The sequence below is a fragment of the Ambystoma mexicanum genome, chromosome 12 (genome assembly GCF_040938575.1).
Source record: "Ambystoma mexicanum isolate Mex_15411 chromosome 12, UKY_AmexF1_1, whole genome shotgun sequence".
NCBI lineage: Eukaryota > Metazoa > Chordata > Amphibia > Caudata > Ambystomatidae > Ambystoma > Ambystoma mexicanum.
Genome location: NC_090936.1, coordinates 913,697,617 through 913,720,473, shown reverse-complemented (window position 1 = coordinate 913,720,473; position 22,857 = coordinate 913,697,617).

The following is a 22,857-nucleotide window of genomic DNA, read 5'->3' as shown; positions in this document are numbered from 1 at the left end:
TAGTGCTACTTGATTTTGAATAACCTTGTCTCCGCCCCCCCCTTTTAAATTGCTGGAGAGCCATTTTGCTCACACTTCATTTTGAGCTTAACTTGTCCAGAATTGATTGGGTGGTGTGTAGTGCAGTAAGATTGTGATTATCTGCTGCTTTATATTAGTGAACTGTTTTATATCTGATGGTGTAAATACATGTATACTCTTTTACTCAGAAACCTTGAATCAGTGTTTGCTTGAACCATAGTAATTGCTGTCCTTGAGTAACTTCTGATACTGCTCACTTTACTCTTGAGATAAGTCTGGCTATTCAGCCATCGCTACTACTTTACTGTGTAGTACAGGCTTGTACCAAAGGTGAATTTGTACTTGCACTTGTAATCTTAATTATGTGTGGTGTTCCCAAAGGGTACTGCATATGATTCTGCCTAACAAGCTCCATCGGTGATCAGGGGGGCCCGAGTTGACAATCTTAATCTGGGCACATCAGATATTGTGATACATCTGGAAAAGCACCACAGCATTGCACTTTACTCAAAGGCAACCTTCACCAGCTCAGTGACCAGTATCGAGCTGAGTACCTCCAGCTTTGCAACAACCAGCACGATGACTAGTACAGCATTCCACAGTGTGGTAATTCACACTAGCACAGTGACTACCAGTTTATCAGCATTTTTGGCATGGGTGCCACCTCAATATGCATCAGTTGCAGAATTTCCTCAGAGAGGTTGCCAGAAACGGCCAGTGTTTTGCTGGTGCAGCTTGACAATTAGTAATTGCATGGTATGGGATTAGAGAGAGTGCTGATGGCTCCTTTACTCTAGCCTTTGGGATTTGGTCATGATTACTGTGGACTGTGGGCCATGGATGCTCCATCCTGTGTCTGGATTTCATGAACGCCTGAGAGTAGAGGCTCTCCCGGCAAACCCTAGGTGGGAAGCGGGGCTCTCCAAAGAGTTCTCCCACCGCTTGTGATCCACACTGCACCACAGTGCCATGGTTCATCCTAACCTGTGGTGAGTTTGCAGAAGATGCAAGTGGGCCAACAAGAAGGGAGGGGAGCTCTTAGTTGGGCCGGGTTCACCGGGCCAAGATAGGAAGTAGGAGGGAGTATTCGGGTGGGTATAGTTCTACTATTATGCAATCCTCAACCCCACTAAACCGCGTAACTGTGGAGTTCTTCTAGGATGGAGGGATCTTTGAGCCGAGCTGCGTAGAGATAACAAACTGAAAGCCTACCAGTCATGGCATGTGTGGAAGGATTGGCGGGATACTGATTGCAATCTAATAACGATAAAGTATGAGGTTAAGTACAGGGTTAAGTGATATATGATATGATATGATAGGTTATTTATAACACACTTAATAGCCACAGGTTTCTAAGCGCGGACCCTGGGGCTCGAACCTGTGGTGCTCTGTGTCGTCTGGCTTTCAAGGCGAGCACGTTGCCCCTGTTAGGCAGAAGTATATGCAATATCCTTTGTGAACACCACACACAATTAAGACTACAAGTGACAGTACAAATTCACCTTTGGTACAAGCCTGTACTACACAGTAAAAGTGGTAGCGATGGCTGAGCAGCCAGACTTCTCTCAAGAGCAAGTGAGCAGTATCAATAGTATCAATAGTTACACAAAGGACAGCAATTACTAAACAAACACGGACAGAAGGTTTCTGAGTAAAATAATATACATTTATTGACACATCAGTTGTATAACATTTCACTAAAGTAAAGCAGTTTAAAAATCACACTCTTAATACACCACACCACTCCCAATCGGTTCCAGACAACTTAAGCTCACAAATGAAGTGGGAGCAAAATGGCACTCCAGAAATTTAAAAGAGAGGGAAAGACAAAGTTAGGCAGAAATTGACCGCCACCAACAGGTAAGTAAGCAGGGCAATCTAGAAAGAGGAACTACAGTGATGGAATCAAATCAAACAGGCTTAGGGCCAAAGTCAAAAGGACAAAAGTCTTTTGCTCAAGATCACACAGCTCAGGGTAGTTTGCGGTTAAGTCTTTGTCAACAGTTCTGGACGAAGTTGGTCGCCAGAAAAGTTAGTTTAAAGAGTCGAGAAGGACAAGCCCTTGGATTGGAGAAAGATTTCACACACTTTCACCGCGGCTGAACGAAACAAACAACCGGATTTGTACAGTACCTTTAAATGGAGAAGAAGCTGTAGCTGAGGCGGACATTCTTGGCAGTTCCTGCGGGCTCACTGTTCCTGAAGTGATTGTCCGACTGACATGAAGTAGGAAGACTGAAGGGTCCTGCACTGCCCAGGAAAGAAACCAGCAGTAGAGCAAAGCAACGAACAAAAGGTGCGCTCCATAAAACCTAAGCAGGGTCCGACCTTCCTGGCTATCCGGCCCACTGTACCTCTCTACAGCAAATTCGAACAAAGGAGAGAGTCCTGGCTTGAAATTTGGGTGAACTGGTTGGACCCACCAGCTCAGGGGAAGAAGATTCCTGGAGGATCTTCTCTGTTGTTGGAGTTTGAGGATTCAGACCTGCAGCAGGGATTCACCGGGCGGTCAGTCATGGTAGGGGTCCTCTTCTGTCAGCTCCTCGTCAGTTCTTTCGTTCCATTGGCGACTCTGCCTTTCCAGACTCAGAGACCTGATTTTTATGCACTTTTCCCCCATTCACACAGCCTGGCTGTCAATCACACAGCAGGGTGGCTGTCCTGCCAGCACAGTCACCACAGCCAATCAGTTCAGAGTGCGACATGGGTCTCCAATTAGACCCTGTGCAGGGAGTCCTAAACCCCTCCCTCACATCCTGCCCCCCCCAGACATACAGGTGCCTAAGGAGGGCTTCTGCATAGAAGCCCGCGAAAAGACGGTGAACAATGAAACCAAACCTGGTTTGGCACGCAGAGTAAAACACGAGAAATTCTTTTACAAAAAGACATGGCAAATAAACCCAGCTGGAACCGTAATAAAACATATATGGTCTAGGGGGTTTAAGTTTGAGGCTACCAAGATAGCCTAAAACAATACCAAGGTTATTTAAGATAACCGCGGTAGGAATAATAGGGTAGTTACCACTGCCACCAGCCAAGTCTTGATGAAAAGGGAGCAAAATAATGCTCCAAGAGAAACAGACAAAAAGGGATAAGTATTAACTCTTTCCAGTACTCCATGGAAGATGGTTTGTACTGGGTCTGTGGTTTTATAGAGGCTAATAACGTTAATGGCAACTTTATATGTTCTGGGAGACAGTAGTCAGTCCCCGAAAAATGGAGCCTGAGTTGGAAAGTCTAAAAGACAACCCTGTGTCATTGCACTGAAGGTGCTGTGTAACACACAGTAAAAGATGATGCCCGTGGAGTAGGTGAGGCTCCATAGTCTACGTACACAAACATTTTAAAAACACACAGCAAAACAAAAGTGACAGTGGGAAAAAAAGGCTCACACTCTTACCAGGTGAAAACATAATTCCTAGAAATCCAGCAAAGCTGCTGAGGGACTCATTAAGTAATGGAAATTAGCCATTCTGGAGAATTCTCCCTAACAGCCCCTGAGCTATCCCCCCCAAGTGCAGTCAAGTCTTGTGACAAGCAGGTTCCAGAAAGACTCAGAAGCAATTTAAAATGAGTGTTTGTGGTGTGATGGCCCTGGTGTATGCTCAACGCAGTAAAGTGCAAAATCCTGCAGAGAATCCAGAGTCAGAACTGTTGAGTTGTCAGAGTTGTCCGAGTTGCTGAGCACCTCAAGCACTGTAATTTTCACAGTAGCACTAACAGGCCACATCTCCTAACACAACTCCAATATTGCAATGAGACTTGACACATCCACATGTAAAAGAACCCAGAGATATTCCTGGGGGCTAGAACGTGAATTAACAAAATCACTGTGTACTTTAGCAAACTTTCCCTTGAAGCGGGAACAGAATGTGCCTTTGATAATCCATCGAGCGTGGAAGGAGAAATTTCTGACGCAGAATTATTGTCCGGAACGGTAAACTGTAATATTCAACTTGACCAATTTTTGCCCCCTCGTATTTTGTCTACACCATTAGTGTCTGTGCTTATGTATCTGTCAGAGGATAGGCTTAATGAAGCAGTTTCACAGTTTTTACCAGTGTCCCATCCTCAGGAAGTTAGGAGTCTAGCGTTCTCTACATTGCCTATTTATACAATATCTTCTACATTTTCACCGGCAATGTCACAGAGGGGAATAGCGGCTGCTCCTTCTGGCCTGTTCGTCTTTGCGGGCTTTAACTAGGTTTACCCCAGTGCAGGGACAAGAGCCTTTAATAAACCATAGCGACCATGTCACTTGCTCCTTTTTTGAAACTATATGAATCAAGTAATGACAATATTAAAGATCATTTAACATTGATAACCATGTCACATTCAAAAAGGATTTTTATTGAAACCAATGTGAGACCCTCTCCGGATACCACTCCGACTCTTTCAAGTAATCGATCTCTCAGGAGCAGCTTGTGGGTATTAATTCAGATTTGCCAGTTACTTAAGTGGCACCTGTGACTGCAGACTCAAATGAGAGACTTTATTTGGGATTGCTGAGAAATTACCAATTTAGTCCCCACATGGAGATCTCATGTGTGAGAGTAGACTTCTGGGAATCTATTGCCTCTCTCTGTCCTCACGCTCCACTTGAAGAAGTGCAGACATCTCATGAGTATTCAATTTTCTTTCGAAGGAGGAAGAAGAGACAAGTAGGGAAGAAGGCCACGCAGGTGAAGAAAACGAAAAACCAAAATCCACCAACAAAGGTTAGTAACGGTGGTTCAAGAATATTTTTTTATACCTTTAAAGTGACGATAGAGTCTGTATGTAAACAAAGTAAAAAGAGGAAATTGGAGAAATGTAATATGACTTTGCTCCTTGAGAGTCTATTGAATGTTAAAGCATCAAGAGTGCAGCCAATGGCTAATGCCCAGAATTTAGATATCTCAGCTGATCAACTGGATTTCTGGACATATCCAATTGAAGACAGTTTGGAGCAAGTACAGGAGAATCCAGTATGATCAGTGGCCGGTATCCCGACTCTGAGTGCTCCAACATTTCCATTGAACTCAAATGAGTAAGTGCCCCTATTTTTTTACTTTGAAATAAAAAAGACAGATGGTGGAACAAAAGACAGGCAGATGTTTCTCCAAGATCTGATTCATCGCAGGATTTATGTACATTTCTGCTTTTAGAATGACTGGTAATTGCTGATGATTCTGTAATTTTTAATAGGGACAATGTTTTAAATTTATTTTGTTATACCCAGGTTGCATGCAATAGAATCCAGTGATCTACACTGGGTAGAATTTGTAAATGACAATTAATTATATCCCGTCTTTCTTCATATCGAGTCCTGTCTGGTGAGACAACCTCTTCTTGAAACAGTTTCATTGCTGCTTCCGTTGCGATTTGATCTCACGTGGCATTTGTAATACTACTATACACAAGTGTTTCAAGGCACGGCATGTGTTTCATGACTATTGTTAGTTATGATCAAAGTTATAATTTTGGCAGTTTTCAAAATTCTGAGAAAATGGGAAATTGGCAAGGGGATAGATCATGAAATCAATGTTTGAATTGGAAGTGTCCCATTTTTAGCTATTTCGTGCAGCCGCAAAGCGCGAAAAATAGCTCCGCACAAGATGGGTGTACTGACATAAAATTAACATTGAAAGTTTTGGCATAAAATGTAGATTCCCAAAATATACATATGTCGATGTAGTTATATGAAAGACTAGAGAAGTTGCTATGTTGTGAGTTTTTCAGAACACAAAAAGGTTAAGCCCAATTGTCATTTTGAAATGACAAATATTTCTCCTCCCTCAGCCTACATCATACATATCTCCCAACTTCTGGTCCTATCAGCAGCCAGTGGGCGTCTTGGTGGGAGTTGAAGGGAGAGTGCTAGCCAATCCTTACTGTGGGAATTATGACCATGTTGGATTGTCATCAGTGCAATAAGAGGGCATGTTTGCATCAGAACAGGGATTTTTCAATTGATTCTGGAAGAGAGCCTACTGTCGACTCTAGCGAGGAACACCTAACAGATAGGCAAGGAGAGCTACCAAAACCAGCAGGATAAACCTTGCCTGGAAAACTGGGAGTCCTATCTGAGAGTGGCCTATCTGGAGGGACCTTGCTGTGGGAGAGGCCTGGTGTCAGCTGCCTACCAAAAGATGGTCCTATAAATCTGGCTGGCCTCCTAAGCAAAGAGTAGAGAGCTCCCATGTAAGTAGAAATACCAAAGCTATCAATTGTGCGGGAGCCATCTGCCTTTATCCCTTTCCATTAGTGGGTAAAAGGGTGGGTGAAACTGGGTAGGCCCTTTTCACAATTTATTAAATCTCATTCAAATAATTTCCCCATAGAAAACCACCCTCTTTGTTGAAATTGAATTATGTTGGAAACTGCCTGCCTTAATCCTTTCCATTAAATTCGGGGGCAAAGGGGAGACACTGTGTAGACCCTTAGCACATTTGATTAAAGTAAATCAATTAATTCCCATATAGAAAAATCATGTGATGTGTTTTGTTAGAGTTCGAAACTAACAACGTTTATGCCCAGTGTGTTAGAGCCAATATCGACCATAACGACATTGGTGGCTGTCCTTTTGAAACCCCTGACTCCTGTCCCAGAGTGGGGTGTCCATAATCCCAAAATAAGTAATCCTAAATGCTACCTTTCAAGTGAATGTAGAGGGTACAAAACAAAACTTCCCATTTATTCCCAGTGAGTCCAAAGTCAGAATTAGAAGACCTTACATCTCATTTGTATGTGTGTTGCAAAACGAAATTCCCCCTTTATTCCCAAACCAGAATTACCAAGCATTGCTTTCATTTTCACATGTGTTGCAAAAACGATTGCTCCCACTTTATTCCTATCCATAATAATGCATTTATAAAAACAAGCCCAAACTGATTTTTCGCATTGAATTCCCTTCTAAAACAGAGCCTTTTTAAATAAGAAGTCAGAACAATTTTTCCATTGTGCTCTCACTCCCGGCACCTTGCTTTTAAATCAAAGGGGGTCTATTTAGTTGAGGCCTGGATGGTGGGGGATGTTTGGAGAAAAGTATTATTTCAAATTAAGGCATCCCTGTGGATCTTGTATTATATTGTGATTGTTTTATATTGTTCCGTAACAACAAAACCTGAATTTAATTCGGACTGCAAATCTTGAGATTCCATCTGTGTGTTGTGGTAGCAAAATGCTTAGTAGAAATATATGCTAGTCAATTGGTGGAGACAATTAGAATTTGTGATATTGTGTTGAGCCACGGCATTGGTGTCTGAGTTGTGATTGTCTTGTTATTCTTTGTCCAAAATTAAATAAATATATATTCCTACTATACACCAGCTTCCTTCCTAGTCCATTGGTGACACAGGGTATTTGTTGGGGCGGGTACCAGATGGGTAGAATGACTCACCAAAGTGAATCTGAAATAAATAGTATTTTGGGCATGCACCACCTTGCTTGGGGGGAAATGAACTCCCTCAGTTGAGTGTGACCGCCCAATAAACTGCCACATGCTCATGGCCTGCAGCCATGGCCAGTTCCTGAAATCCACGGGGCGTGGGCTTCGGCCAAGCCGCATTCCACAATAGTCTAATCAGAGTAAACATTTGTCCTTGCCGAGGCCAGGCCCACTTCCTAGTCAGCAAAGTTATATCACTGTTTTTTGTACTTAACATTTGACACTTTCAAAAAAGTAAAACACAGTAGAGATTTGCAAAAGCATGCTTTCAGGTCCTTGCTGATGCTCCTCACGCAAGGTTGCTGCAATCCCATCCAGCATTTCGGGTTGCAGCTGCAAGCAGAATTTGCTTTCCCATTTAAACCTAGGGTTTTGGTCATTCCACATGCCCCAATTAGTAATCAAAGTAGGCAATTGTCCTTTCTGAGGGCCAGGCCCACTGTCCATGCACCAAAGTTATACCACTCTCTAATTTTGCCCCCTCTTGACAAAATCCCACCAAGCTTTGCAGAAACATTCACAGGTCTAGAATCTTTTTGCAAATGTGTGTACAGATGTGTCAAATGGCACCAAATTTAAAAGCCTTTCAAATATTTTGGGAACCCCCTCTAATTTTGCCCCCTCTTGGCGAAACAGCACCAGATTTTGTAGAACCATTCAGGTTCAGGTCTAAATTGATATTTCATGCAGTTTCTTTGAATCGCGAGAAAGTTATAAGCCATCCAATAACTGTTTTTCACCGACCCTTTAATGCAGAAATATGCATGGATGTTCCTGAACATCTGAGATATTCATGTACTTTGGTGATGAAAAAACACCTGAGTTTTGGCTTTTTATTGCTATATCCCATCCCATCCTCATCACCCCTCACCTCCCCAGAGATAATTTAATTTGTTTGACAAGTGCAATGTTGTGTTTTGTAATATGGTTTTAACGCAATGTCCGCAGTCTATGAGCTCAGTTCCTGATTCCAACTTGGCGTCCATTTCAAAGGTTTTGACGCACCTCATGTTATTAATAGACCAATCAGCAGGTGAGTGTGATGTCTGTGAATGTCGCGCTGCTCTCTGATTGATCCAGGGGGTGTCCGTAGACTCCGAATCAGGAAATGAGTCTTCGGACCGGACCCAGATACCACTAATTTTGTGTGCCTACTCTTTGTCCATTTAAAAAAAAACTACTGCACAGACCGACACCAAATTTGCAAAAGCTTGCTTTTTTGGGACCAAGCCGCTGCTCCTTGCGCAAGTTTGATGCAAATCCATTCAGTGGTTTGGGCTGCACACGCGATCACAAATTATTTCAATTGTGTCTATGAGGTTTTCAAAAATGTTGGAAACCCCCTTGATAACTTTGCCCCCCTCGGGACGAAACCGCAGCAGACTTTGCTAAATAATTTCCAGGTGGCCACATACTTTTTATGGAAAGGTTGGTGAGGATTCGTCAAATGGTGAAAAACGTATAAACGCCCAAAAAGTGCACTTTCTATGAGTTGAGCAACTTAACGATAACTACACAGACGCTACTGCAGGCCCTGTAATATGTATCAGCTAGTAGCATACTACCACTGGCGGCCATCACACCATTGAGACTGTCTCGTCAGGTTCCTGCTAACGTGGAGAGTGGTGTATAAGTACCAGCATCATGGGCCTGCGAGCCTTTCCTCAAGTTCCTTCTAGTGTCATGCCTGTTCCCTTGGTTACCAATGGATTCTGGACAGACAGTGCTCAGGGCCATGGTGAGCGTCACCGGCGAGGATGCTAAGAGGTATCACCATGATTACTTCAGATCCAAGAGGGCTGAAAAGCAGGCCATCAGCGAGAGAACCAAGCGGCAGCACAGCAGAGGTGGAGTTACCCAGGAGCACTTGACATTTTTCTGTCACATTTGTTTTGCTTCACCTGACATCTTTTTTTGTGTTCTCTTGCAAGCCAGAGGCAGAATTACCAGTAATAGCAGGGAAGGTGGAGCTATTCTGGCATCCCCAGGAGATCCGGAAGGCAGCACAGGTGTACTAGAAAAAAGCTAAGCATTATTTCTTGTTCATCTTATTCCACCTATGAGACACTACCTGCCTCCACCAGATTCACACATACTTTGCACACCACCAGAGAATCATTTTCTTTTCTATAGCAGGCCAGAGTTCACTCCACTCAGAGGGAGATGTTGAGATGGTGTGTCAAGGGGAGGTGTTGGCACTCTGCCAGAAAATCTTAACTGCAGTACTGGCCTACTGGTAGACAGTAAGTATCCCTTCTTGTACGTATCCTCTTTGATACTACCTGAGTGTACACTTCTGATTCAAAGAGCTGCAGAGAGAGCACCTATTATGTAAACGACATGGGTGCATACCAATGGTGTACTGTCGTTATGGACATGGCAATCACCTTGTGACACCCACATTGTTGCTGGTATTGTCCATAAGGAAAAACTCGACAATAAGTGACTAAGAACCAAGCCTCTCATTGATCACCACTTGTAGTAGTGCTGTCCTGTTCTGCAAAGAGCATTGCTTGTCGTCATGGCATTCTTGATCATTGTGAATCGTCTACCATGGAAATGGAGACCCACTGTGCTGTTAAAGTCATGAAGTTGATGTTATGTTCCCTTTTTTGGCTTTTCAATGGTGAGATAGACGTTCTGACTTTCTGATTATTGGTGCACATTTACTACAGTCTCGGAGAACGTGCTTGATTTCCCTTTTGAGTGACAAATATGCATCAGTTCTCAGAAGCCAGAATTGTCAACAAACGTGAATGGCATGTACACAGCAAGCATCTTTGCAGGTATGGCCTCAAGTTAGGTTTTTAAACAATCTATTTGTGGTTATTCTTTTGTAATCTTTTTTTTTCAAAAGCCCTAGTGCACCATGGGATAGCACATGCTCCCCTGTATTGTGATTTAAGTTGTAGAAGGGTGCACATAGGTTACACGCTCAACACAGGCATCTCTGTACATTTAGGCATTATTCCTTACAAATGTATGGCCTGCCTCACCCAATGTCCCCAGATGCCCATATTCCACGCCCCAAACTACAAAATTGCCCCTTTCTTCTTGCACAGGTAATAAGTCAAACACTGCTGACTTTGTGTTTACCAACATCGTTGGGTGCTTCATTCAGTGTTGTCTTACTGGTGGTAGCAGTAGGGTGCAGTTTTGTGATTGCGAAATGTTCCTGCCAGAGAGATACCATAAACAGTGGCATTAATGAAAGAAGCTGTTCTTTTGATTGTTGGACTGCCCCTTTGGGCGTTGGACAAAGCCTGATTTGCATATGGTCTTTTCCGTTTCTGTAAGGGCTAATCAGGTGAAGAACGGTTGTCTGGAGAGTTGCTCAGAGCGATGCCAGAGTTTAAGATATATTCTAAATCTTCAAGCCGTCACCTCTTTTGCTTTACTGTCAGCCAGTGGCAGCCTCGTAATGTATGCAAAGGTATTTTCATTGTCAATTTGAAGCCTCACATGCAGCGAAGTCTAGTCATAAGGCACTGTAGTCACTCATACCATTTGTATATCAGTCTTTGTCCCACCCACATGGGCAGTCCAGCACCAAAATGCTAGGCAAATCGCCTCTGAACAAGAGTACCATCAGCAAACCCAGCCACATATTTTGGCCAAGTCAGGCCTCATCAGTGAGGTGAAGCTGAGCCTCTCTAAGACACAGTGAGCAAGGGGGTCTACGTCTGGATTACCCTGGGTTACTTAGGGTAAAACCGAAGCTTTACAAAGTTGCAAAGGAGTGTGGTAGGCCCTCTACTGAGAATGAACATGGGTCAAATGCTCTGTTCTATGGAATTTCTTCCACTCAGGAGGGTCTACAAACACATTTTTCACAAAGGAGTAATATCCATTTGCATATCGGTCTTTGTCCCACCCACATGGGTGTTTATTATGTTATAGATAGCGACAAGTGATTGTGGGTTGCAGCTTTGTCATGGAACTGCTGCACTGTGGATATGGTAGGAGTCAGATTAAGTTGGGCAGTAGCCAGTGCCATTGGACAGATATTTGGGACATGGTCAACATTCTGGACACTGGCCACGGCCATAAGGGTTGATATGTGGGATTCATGTTGGCAGTGGGTCTGTCCTGGATAATCTGGTCACTGCCCATGGAAATTAATGATAATATGTGGGATTGACATTAGTATTGGGTCTGACCTGTTATACAGGTCTGAAGAACCAATCTGGTTTCTGGCTATGGCCATGAGGGATGATATGTGGAGCCGACTGGTAGTGCACCTCACCTGAACAATGCAGACACTGGCCATGGCTATTGGGTATGATATATGGGATTTATATTGGCAGTGGGCTTGGCGTGTTGTAAGGGTCAAAAGAATCAATTTGGTCAAAGGTCATGGCTATGAGGAAGGATATATGGGATTGATGTTGCCAGTGGGGCTAGCCTGCAGTGGCCTTGAGCATGGCGGATGATATGTGGGTGTGTTCATCTGCAAAGAAAAGAAAATATAGTTAGTTGTTGAAAATGTATATATATTTCACGTTTTGTACATACATGAAATTATTGTTTACCTCCCCAAAGTTGTACATTCAATGTACTATGTTTTCTACAGCAGTTGTGTGTGCTACATTGTTGTTATATTAACATATTGTAATGATTGCGTCATCCAAGGTGAATTACAAAACCCATATTTTATTTTCAGTGTTTACATTTTTTTTCAATGGTCGGTATAATGGTAGATTATGGGACACAACCACCTTTCGCCCAATGACTTGGAGGACATGAAGGTGGGAGGAACAGAGGCAATGTGATAAATAACGGTATTCATAACAGTGATTGTGGGAAGGTTCTGACACTAAAATGTGTTGAAAATGTGTGTAGTATAGTTTTGTTGTATTCACAAATTTACAATCATTGGGTTATGGGACAAAAAACTAGATGTATTGAAAAACAACATATTTTAGTGTGGGTGTTAATATACGTTTTGATAATAATTATAACTATATGTATTTATTTATTTTATTTATTTGGCATTTATTTAGCATGCTAAGCCCTTAAAGGAATAGTGCACTCAGAAATATTATTGTCCCGGGGGTTCGGGCGTGTGTTTTTAAGCATACGTTGATCGATTGCACAAACATTACCAATGCACCTTCCCATAGTTTTCCTCTTTTGTACACATGCAAAATCAGGCAGCAGGGCGCGGCCATCTTGTGATAATCTTATCCGCCCAGGGTGGACTGCCCTGGTGGCACTAAATCATATATCCCGCCCCTGAGCCTGACATCACTAGATGCGTACCGTCCATTTCACAACGCCAAAGCACGTCTCATGTCAACATTCTCTGCACCTCTGCTAATGACGTGTCGCCATGGAAATGGCAGGACGCCTCTTTCTGAAAATAAGTCTAAACAGATAGCTTCACAACAGACAACATCGGATTTCCTTTTCCATTCCTCTCACTGTATTTCTTTAAGTATTCTGTGCCTCGTTTCTGTGCTCTGGTCAGCTACCTTCGTTGCTTGTAGCCCCTGCAGACAGATACCAGTACCATTACTATAAATTATTTTCATTTGTTTCCCCCAAAATGGCAACAATACAGGCCTACCAGTATGAGCCAGAGTATTCCGAGGCGGAATTACTCAAAAGAGAAAGATGCGGAAACGATGGCGCTTCAGACGACAGTTGGGAGGATGATTCAACAGATGAAGGGCTTGGTCCTAGTCGCATGGACGCTGTTTCCACCTGGTGTACCTGCAATCGGTGTGCGCTAATGCCAACCAAGGAGGAGAACTGCTGCTGCCGAGAAAACTCTGGATGCTTGTCCTACATATCGCGAGGCGAGCCACGTTACCGAGCTGCCAGACTTCAGGGCAGCCTGCCTCACACTTTCTGTGTTGAAGATTTTGATGGTGCTTATGCACGAACTTCGTGCAACAGTTCGCCCTCGGAATCCAAGTAACAAGCAAGTATACTCTGGTTGTGATGTCACTTAGGCCACCACTATTTCAAGGTTGTCTCCTATATAGTCGTAACTTCAATATATCATTGTCAAACCAATTTAGTCTTGCAATTCTCTAGTAATATTTGTATAATAGTCGTTCAATATTGTACAGTGTTGAAGTAGCATTTGCACTGGCAACAATGCCATTGGATACAAGAATTGTCATTGGCAACTAAGGTTTAATAAACTTATCTTGGTTATTTAAAAACAGTTTGTATCTTTCTCTTTCACAGGTGGTACAGGCTGGTGGCCTGTCGTTCATACACATGGTTGCCTCATGGGAGGCTTGGACACCGTGTTCGACAAGTAATAGCCGCCTGTGCCGTTGGTGCCATTAGGGACACATTCCCCAGTGACAGCGGTCAATACAGGGGATTTTCCCTCACTGTGCTGCAACCTGAACTTTATAATGCGTAGTAAATTTGTGCCATAAAATTAAGAACCAAATAAAGCACTACAGAATTTTTATCAATGATTGTTTCAGTTTTTCAGTGAATCAAGTGTGTCTCCATTCAGCAGTGTTCCAGCCCTTGTCTGCATGCCTCAGGCCCATCTTTGCCCCCTCCATTATCAAAGGCAGTTGGCACAAGTGGCTGGGCGCTGCCAAAGGGGACTGGCAGGGGCGGGAACGGCCAAGTTGCCAAACACCATGTACACTTCAAAGGTATCTTCCGTACAGGGACCATTCTACGCATGGCCTATACAGACCCTGTGTCTCCAGGCACGATCCCATGAAGCAAGCCACGCCCCTGCAATCCACATAAGTGTGTCTCCATTTAGCAGTGTTCTGGCCCTTGTCTGCATGCCTCAGGCCCATCCATCCCCCCTCCATTATCAAAGGCAGTTGGCACCAGTGGATTTGCGCTGCCAAAGGGGACTGGCTGGGGTGAGAACGGCCAAGGTGCCAAACACCATCTACACTTCAAAGGTATCTTCGACACAGGGGCCATTCTACACATTGCCTATACAGACCCCATGTCTCCAGGCAGGATGCCCTGAAGCAGGCCACGCCCCTGCCATCCACATAAGACCACGACATATACACGTCATTCATTCACATACACATCCTATTTTCTAATCCTTTATAAACCACTTGATATTTATCATGGGAGCATCTTTGAGTCAACTTGTGAATGTGGTACCTGAGAACCTCGGTGGCCACTGCAAATCTGCTCCCCGTCGTGCTACCTGAGAACTTCTGTGACCACTGTGAATCTGCTCATCATTGTGCTACCTGAGAACTTCTGTGACCCCTGCGACTCTACTCGTTGGCGTGCAAACTGTGAACATCTCCGTGTTCTCCTGCCACTAACTATCCTACTTGCTGAATCTAACTGTTGGTCAGGGTAAGGGCATGTCTCCTAATCATATCTCCTTGATCTCTAAATTTCTATCTATTTCGAGCGAACGTACCCAGTAGTGTTATGCTCATTCATCGCATTGCCACTGACTTGAGTTTAATCTGTTATATTATCAATATTTCAATTGTCCTCAGTGTCAATTGGCATTGAATTGCATCCTTAGCGGACCGTGTCAATATTATAAGCATGCTTCCTTTTGATGCACGATAGTACATTCAAGGGATGAGTAACATGTTCTGATTTTCATCACATCAAACAATTGTTTATGAAAGTTATCCTATAATACAGCCGCCCACCCTACACTTATTTTGCTGTGGTGACCAAAACATACTTTGCATAGAAGAATGTATGGTTTTATCCTTCTTTCTGACATTTTTATGCAAAGTAATTTTCAAATAATGTTGACATTTTCTTTTTTGCAGAATTTCCAATGCCTGCATGTGCGATTTTCGTTTGCCCTTCTTAGACCCATGAGAAATCTGAAGGCACTACAATGCATGCATTCCCAAAGACTGTAGATCGAATAAGAGAATGGGTGAGATAACGCGGATATGCGCTGATAGAGCTTGAAAGTAGAGTCAAAGATGTCTTGGAGGACAAGAGTGGTGATCGATTCCGCATCTGCAGCTTGTACAGAATATGTACAACCCATCCATGTACACAAAGAAGAATCAACTCAGAACGACTCGAAAATTGCTCCCAAATGCAATACCAACTCTATTCGTTCACATGCCACCTCAGGTGAGTCACGGTTCCGGATTTAGCTGTAGTCCCTGGGGTCATGAACAGGTAACTAAATGGACAGATTGGTGTTTTAGGTGTTTTTGTCCCTTATAATACTTTTCATATTAGTAAGATTGTATTGCTTCTTAAATAAAGACCATTTTACTAAACATCTGTCCTTGGTTTTAGAAGCCTCATAAAAAATTGATTCATGGGCACAGATAACTATGCTATAGTGTCCTTTTAAATAAGTATAATGTTTTCGTAATCTGTCTACTTACATGCCAATTTTTAAGATTAACATTTCTAAATCAAATAATATTTTTCCTTTACAACTCCATGACTATGCAGGTGTCCGAATGTAAATCCTCAGTGGCCATGGAGAAACTTGGTTTTCAGAAATCACTGGAAGATCTGCAATCGAGGGGAATTCAAATCAACCTCACAGCCTCGGATAGACACGTTTCAATAGCCAATACAATGAGAGTGCAGTTTCCAAATATTCGCCATCAATTTGATGTATGGCACGTTGCCAAATCCATCAATAAAAAAATCTCAGCTGCAGGGAAAAAAAAAGGTTCAGAAAGTATTTCACAGTGGTCCCAGTCTTTCAGCAACCATCTTTGGAGCTCCAAAACTTGTGATGGGTCTGTGGAAATTCTACTAGAAAAATGGCGGTCACTGATGCACCACTGTTCCAACGTTCACTCTTGGACAGAAAACCAACATTCCCACAAATGGGAACATGGCCCTTTGTCGTCAGCGCAGGAACAGAAGAAGAAGTGGTTGATTCCGTCTTCGCCTCCACACAAAGCCGTTGAGAAGATTGTGTTTGATAAAACTCTATCAAGAGATCTGGAGGGACTCCCAGCATTCTGTCACATGGGAGATTTGGAGGTGTTCCACAATATGTGCCTAAAGTACAGGCCAAAGAGATTGCATTACAAGGGATGAAATGTAGGACATTACTAGCGGTATTAGCGCATAACGAGAATGTAGGCCGTGAGCAATCGAGGACTGCGGGAATCCTTGGGATGCTTCGCTACACTGTGGCCAAAAAATGGGTGGTCAAGCCAGTATATGAGGAAATGGAATTTGATTTTATGAAAGATCTTATTATTAATGTTTTGGAGAAGCATAATCATGGAATTGCGTTCGATTTTGTTCCGAGTACACATACATTGCCACAAAACATTGCCAACGTGCCCTGCCCCCTAAAGCAGAGCTCATGGAACAGTTCAAATCCAGGTACAAAGGATTACCATCTGTTTTTTTGATCAACAGTGTTTTTATGAAGTGTCCAAATAAAGCATCCAATTTGTCTGTTAAAATGTATCCTCTTTGTTAATTTTTTTTTCTCTACTAGTGCAGTTTTTACAATTGCCTTACAATTTAACACTGTGCTTTCACAGTTCACAGTTTCGTCGAGCTACTGTGGGACCTTCACTGATCGTGGGAGGGCCAGGTGGATAATAGTGTGAAAGAAACTTTGCGGTTCAGACGTTGCATTACCATACAGTTGCCCAAATAGCTGAACAACTGCTTGTCCCACAAAAGTGATGAGACCTAGGCTACATAAGGGAAGGAGGCCGTGACATAAGCAGAGGTGGGGCTATTGCTAGACACACTTTGACTCCTTGTTGTGTACCCTCGACTCCAATTTTGGAGTAGGGCGCATTCTGTCATTGCCAAATTTCCCCTACCCCTCAGCAGTGCCACAATCATCGAGCAAGGACAGCCCCCACATTTTTCCTCCTGTACCCTTGCATCACAATTCCAGTTCTCATGGATGTGGTGAGCCAAGATGTTGCAAACTAAGAATGTATCTTCATTCTGAGTGAAGGTCACCAGCTTTGAATTTCTGGTTGCAAGCTGAGGAAGCCCATGCATTGCACACACAGTATAAGGTTCAATTGTTTTTTGACCTTGATAGAAGGGACCATTCCGAAAGGAATTGAATCAAAGGAGGGGTGCAATAATGTAAGATATGATAAGGTTCTCCATTCCAAAACTGGACTAAGGAACATAAGTTCAGTTTATGAAAAATCGTTGATGCGAATGGAGTCTGCGTTATGGTCTGAGTTACGCCAAGAGAATGGAAATGCCGAATATAATGTAAGTTTGACTTTTGACAGTTTTATACCCGAACGAGCATCAACTTATCATTAGCTGGCCGTTATCGCTGGGTTACATTGTACTTGTTTGTTCGGTGTGGCATATTGCAATGAAACGCAATATGTTGTTTGTACTGGTCTTTCTACCGGGCACATGGGCAGTCCAGCATCGAGATGCTTATAGACCACCAATCGGTTCCCCTAAGTTCAATGCTAATCTTTCATTAAAATGCCATCTATGTGCACCTCGAATTGTAGCATCAGCTTTCCTATCCCATTTAGAGCTGAACATACTCCACAGCACTATCCTCGGAAGCAAATTGTGTAGTACTTTCCATGTTGTTTTCTCTCTGTTCACATTGTTTCACGTCTGTGCTAATCGTTAGTTTTAACTCGATGCCAAATTAATACGTAAAATGATAAATTGTAATAAAGATCCGATACTGAGACACATTTCTATTATGTTTTCCAAACAGGTACATCCTGCCATTCTGCGATTGTCATCGATTCCAGATAGCAACTGATGGTTTCTTCAACCGGCTGCTGCAGATACATGACTGGATATATTTGACTCTTTTTTTGGCTGATCGCCTGCTGCCTGATTATGCATGTGTACAAAAGAGGAAAACTACAGTAAGGTGCATTGGAAATGTTTGTGCGATCGATCAATGTATGTTTAAAAACACATGCCCAAACCCTCGGGACAATAATATTTCTGAGCGTACTATTCCTTTAAGCATCAAAGCACTTGTACATATAATACAAACAGAAACAATATACAATATGAGCAATAAAGATTGCGAACAAAGAACAGTACATACCAGAGCATGTGAACTAAGCTATTGGTTGTTATGCTTGGACTAGATAGCTTCTCTTTACTTACTCATACAGTTTGTTTGTTTGTTTATTTATTTGTATTGCGCACCAGACCCAAAGGTATCAGGGCACAGAAGGTTACAAGCAAATACACAGCTTAGGTTACAGAGATAAATTATACATGGCAGATAATAGATCAACAGAAGACAAGAAGGTGACAGTTGCAAGTTATCACAGTCAGAAAACAAAGTCATGACTAACTAGAGAAGTTCACAACTAAGTTACAAGAATAGGTAAATATGGCGGGTAGAGGATCCGAAAAGGCACAGAAATGGCAGTTGCAAGTGGTCGCAAGCAGTGTATTGGTCTTGGGAGAAGAGCCACATTTTGAGGCCTTTGCGGAATAGACTGAGTGAAGGTTCAGCCCTTAATGAGAGTGGAAGCGCATGCCACAGTTTGGCTGCTATAATTGGGAAGATAGATCTACCGGCTCTTTGTTCTCTGAATCCTGGCATTGAGAGGAGCTGGGCATGAGTGTACCATGTGGGTCTAGTGGAATGTGGTTTCAAGAATTTTCTAGTGAGGCATCGGGGCGCTGTGTCGGCAAGGTATTTATGAGTTATAGACAAGGTTTGAAATGTGCTCTTGCATTGGGAGCCAATGTAGATTTCTTCTGGCTGGCGAGATGTCATCTTTCTTCAGGATGTTTAAGACCAGTATAACAGCATTATTTTGAATGATCTGAAGTTTTTTATATTGGACGCAGTGGTTCCTGCGCAGAGAGAAAGTGTTGCAGTATTCTACTCTTGAGACAATCAGTGCTTTTGCTAGCATGACAAAGCCTTCTGTGGAGAGGAATGGTATACTAGTGGTAATTAGTTACTTGGTATATGCTGCTGCTGAGGCAACAGCATTTAGAGAAGCCTTCTAAGTAAACTCCCAGGGTTTTTACTTCTTTGGTGACTGTGATAGCATTGCCGTCAATGATAAAGGAGTTGTATGCTTTGTCAAGTTTATTCAGAATTGGTTGGGACTCGACCAAGAGTAACTCTGTCATATCATTGTTTAGACAGAGTGCGTGCATGGCTATCCAAAACTGAATGGATTAGTGAATCATGCCTATGTTGTTGGAGTCTAGGTTGTAAGAGCCAGACATGGGAATAGGTATTTGGGTATCGTCTGTGTAGTTCATGTAGGAGATACCCAATGAGTCCAGCTGGTTGAAGAGTTGTTTTGTGAATATATTGTAAAGTGTAGGGGAAATGCTTGAGCCTTGGGGAACTCCACAAGAGACCAGGGCTGGGAGGGCTGGGGCAGTCTGCGAGAGCACACTTATTGTGCTGTTGGATAGAAAGGATGCACTTCAGGCTATAGAGTTCAGTGAGAAGTGGCCTGAAGAGGAGAGATGTTGGCAGAGGATATTGTGATTTACCAAGTCAAATGCTGCTGACAAGTCCAACAGGAGTAGGAGGGCGTGTTTACCTATTTCTTTAAATGTGTCCATTTGAATTTTAATTCTTTCATAGCTGATTCCATGCCGTGGCCCGGACAGAACCCAGATTGATGTAGACCCAAGAAGTTGCTGGCTTCTAAGTGTTTCTGAATTTGTAGCTAAGCCGCTGTTTCTAGGATTTTAAGTAGGAACGGGACCGTCATGATAGCGCGGTAGTTGGTAGGCTTGTCTAGGTCTAGGGTTTTATACAATGTTGAAGTAGATACCTGTTGGAACATTCTACCGCTTATTTAAGAAATATATTTAGTAAGTATAAGTTAATTATTTTTCATTAATGCATAATTTTGCTAGGTTCTTTGTTTTGTGTCTTACACACAGGCATAGTCTGAATCTATATCATGATAAGTATTCATTTTAAGTCTAATATGTTGATTGAATTTTGGTTTACGGTTATAAGTAGGCATTTTTTAGGTTTGCCGATAATGTTTGCTTTTGTGTAATGGAAGTGTTCTTTTAAAACCAACCACTTCTTTGATTCGCATATGCAGTATAGGGTCCTGAAGTGGCTTTGGCACCAGTTTGGAATAATATGTCTACTGTGGTCAATGTGTTTCTGCCAAGAGAGACTTGTGCATATGTTTAGTTAGTGAGTTTACAGTTATTTTCGTCCCATCTCTGTTGTATCTTAAAAACATTAATATAGCATATCTTCCATGTGTATCTATTTTTATTGTTGAAGGATTGTCTGTATTGCAAAATGAGAACATATGATTGGCATTTTGGAGAAGTTGTTGAAATGGTATTGTATCCCAATTGCATTAACACATTGTTCATTGGGAACGTGCTCTTGTGAAACATGGTTGCAGAGAATGTAGGCATGTGTTCCAGTGCATGTAGGATTTCATTTAAAGGGATGTGTTCTCTCTCTAGTTGTCACATTAAGCACACAGGCAATTGGTGGAGATCCTCCGGTGCATTTATTGTGAAATTAACAATTCTTGCGCAATGGTCCAATTATTGTTTTACACCTGATACACTGTAGATAGTGTCAGGATTGTGAACAGCATTTATGTGCAGAATAAGCAGTTGCTAACATAGCTATTCTGAGCGATGCAATTACATGTCCAAAATTGGTGACAATTTGAAAAGTTGATTGATTGCTACATTTGTGTATCAATTCACTCCAGTTATGTTCTGACATTTAAAAGCACCACAATATGTGATATGTGGTAGATTTAAAATGGTTGTACGTGTACTTGTTTTCATTGTTGATGGGGATTATGGGGCGGTCTGAGGCAGTTTGATTTTCTAATACTTGTCTTTTAAAATCATTTCTTTTTTCAGGTACATTCTATATATCTAAGTGTGGGATTTACAGTGCATGCAGTCTGTTGTATTCAAGGATGCAAGGAAGGTCAGGTTTGACTTTGTTTGCATCATCAATGATTAGTAAAAATACACCTGTATGAAGATGTGAGAGTGCTACATAACTCATACCTTCTTTGAGGATTGTACCTCTGAAGTGTTACAGCATATGCAAAAGCGAGAGACAGAATTGTTCTCTGTGTACATACATATCTTTTAAAAAGTAGGAAATGTGCTGCAGTGCAAATTATGTGTTTAGTTTGTTCAGGTTTGTTAAACTTGATGAGCACAAATTGGATATTAATTTAATTTGCAAATGTTTGTAAGCCAACCACTGTTCCAATTGCTCTATTAACTAAACCTTGCCCATACGTCAAGGTTACAGCTTAGTTGCACTCTGTGGTTTAGTCAGAGAATTGATACTTTTTCCAATCCAGCTGTGTTTGATACAGATTTTCTAGGTTATTTAGGTGTGCTGTTTCTTGTTGACTCATAGGATGTGTCATGGCATGCACTTCCAGTTTGTCTGTACAACTGATGTGGACTACAGGTAGCCTTTCCTTTTTGAGTATGGTGTCATTAAACTGGGCATATTTTGCAACAGCTGACATTAAGCATATACATTGTTGAATTTATTATGCTAATTGTTCAATTACATGAGGGCCTGATGTGTTTTCTTGATACATTTCATCTAACAGTTCATTTTATTTAGGATGGCTTTGCCTTTTTAGTAGTAGACCAATTTGTATGCTCTTTGGAATTTTAGCATATGTCGGTTCTGCAGACTGACACCAATTTTCTACACGTTGTCTGTAGTGAAAGTGAAACCACATATTAGCATTCTCTGTGTTGCTAAGGGTGGTATGGCATTCTTTGTTACCTCTGTTGAATATGGATTGACCTAATTTAAGTTAACTGTAGTATATCTCCAAAGACAATGACATGTTTCCTCGCAAGCGGTTCCTCATTTCCAGTGTGACAAATCCTCAGATATAGCCCCTTCCCATGAGGCCAGGGTGGTGGGCCAATACCCTATGGTCCCTCTGAGGGGTAGTACTCATTTGGTGGATCTCATGGAATTCCCTGATGGGATTAGTGATGACCTGGGGAGAACATGGTTTCCCCATAGCTCACCTAACCCTAACACATCTTCCTAAACCCGCCCCACCCACCAACACTGTCCCTAGTATTCGTATATGTTTTTTCCATACCATCAATATAGGAAGTACTGGGATGAGGACGAGTGTGTACTTCTCAAGGGACATGTATCCCTTACGTTCTGAGATGAGGGAGAGACCAAGATGAGTACAGGGATGAAGAAGACATGCATAAGCATAAAGAGCCGGAGTTCTCCCTATCCTGTCCACTATGGAGAGATTGACTTGAGCTGTGGAAAAGCAGGCATCCAGGCATGAGAAGCAGCTGGAATGTGTGGCCATCAGAGATGCGCAGCCTGCAAGGAACCAAGTGCTGCAGAGACATCGCAGCTCACAGGAAAGCAGAAGGGGCCACAAGAGGCACAAATGGACACAGAGAAGAGCCTGCAACCATCCATAGACCACCGGCAAGTCACTTTGAGGTACCTGGTTTGCCAGGACATTTTGTGGGCC